We start from the raw sequence: 1,893 nt of genomic DNA, 5'->3' as shown, positions 1-1,893 counted from the left end.
AGATAGTAATTACTAACAATTGGATAACACTAAAAATGGGGAGAAAAGGGGGTAAAATTTATTTAAAAAAAGAAAAAAAAAGTGACTATGCATATATGATGAACAGAGAGTAGCAGTAGCATAAAAAGAGGGGTTGGCGGGTGGTGGGTGGCGGGACACAATGCAGATAGCCCGGTTAGCCATTTAGGGGGGCACTGGTTGGTCGGCCCAATTGAGGTAGTATGTACATGAATGTATAGTTAAAGTGACTATGCATTTATGATAAACAGAGAGTAGCAGTAGCGTAAAAAGAGGGGTTGGGAGGGCACACAATGCAAATAGTCCGGGTAYCCATTTGATTGTAAATTGTAAATAAGAATTTGTTCTTAACTGACTTGCCTAGTTAAATAAAAAATAATGCACTAAATTGGGAATAGGGTGCCATTWGCGATGATCTCCAACACACTTCCAACAGGGAAAGAAGACAGCGATTTGCTAATCTTTCTCTTTAATGAGTTCTGTTCTAGGTTTGGTCGTTATAACATATATACACACAGTGTACCGGGGTTTTCTGAAAAAACCCAACAGTATGATTTTCTACACCGTAAAAAAAAGGTTTGGGTGCCCTAAAGCTTGGTGGGTTGCGTGCTACGCCACTGCTTATAACTAGAAGTTAACTAGGTTTGGGTGCCCTAAAGCTTGGGAGGTTGCGTGCTACGCCACTGCTTATAACTAGAAGTTAACTAGGTTTGGGTGCCCTAAAGCTTGGTGGGTTGCGTGCTACGCCACTGCTTATAACTAGAAGTTAACTATCTAAGATGTGGCAAATGAATGACGTTCAGCTTAGGACTCCAGCTACGGCTTGGACCGTGTCCAGATTGTTTTGCCTTCATACCAACCTTGTGCCGTACTGGGATATTGGTAATACCGGCACTGAACACAACAGGAACTGTTTTCAAACCTGACTGAGGCTCCAACATAATCCAAAGTTTAGCAATGCTAACAATTACATGTAAAATCCCATAGAGAATGCTAACTAAATGCTAACGAGAGTATTGCAAACATTTTATACAGTCTCTGACCTAAACTATACGAAAAACTCACGAACGAAACAAATATTCGACAGCAAGGCTTCTCTGCTGTTACCAAGCGATGCTTGATTTGGGAAGAAACTAACCGTTTAGCTAGATAGCTAACTAGCTACTAAATTAGCAAACCAAATGCACAACTGCAGAGAATTTTGTAGAGACAGTTAACTTAATAGTTCTAAGATATCTAGCTGGTAAACATTTAGTTGTGAATTCCGTACTGTAACTATATCACATGGTATGTGCTGCACAACAATGAGAGACGCACAAGGCTCCGGTCTCTCGTTGTGTGCTTGTAAACAAACAAACACCATGTGACTGGGGAGTACTGGTAAGCTTCATAATGAAAAACTGTGGCAGGTGAAATGAAGAACGCTATCTTCTTTATCTTCTAACGTATTGTACAAGTTGACTGCAGGTATTTACTTAAAATGCATCTACATATATTCAAATGTATCATTTTTTTTTCTTCTAAGAAATTAGTTTCAACTCAATTGAAAAAAGCGTCCAATGGCTTTATATACGGTATTCCGCACAAGGTATATACGGTATTCCGCACAAGGTATATACGGTATTCCGCACAAGGTATATACGGTATTCCGCACAAGGTATGACGTGTGTGTGTGTGTGTGTGTGTGTGTGTGTGTGTGTGTGTGTGTGTGTGTGTGTGTGTGTGTGTGTGTGTGTGTGTGTGTGTGTGTGTGTGTGTGTGTGTGTGTGTGTGTGTGTGTGTGTGTGTGTGTGTGTGTGTGTGTGTGTGTGTGTGTGTGTGTGTGTGTGTGTGTGCGCGCGTGCGGTCATGTGTGTGTGCTTCCCAGGCTCTGAC

Source organism: Salvelinus sp. IW2-2015, unplaced genomic scaffold (assembly GCF_002910315.2).
Source record: "Salvelinus sp. IW2-2015 unplaced genomic scaffold, ASM291031v2 Un_scaffold2566, whole genome shotgun sequence".
NCBI lineage: Eukaryota > Metazoa > Chordata > Actinopteri > Salmoniformes > Salmonidae > Salvelinus > Salvelinus sp. IW2-2015.
This window is presented reverse-complemented; position numbering follows the sequence as displayed.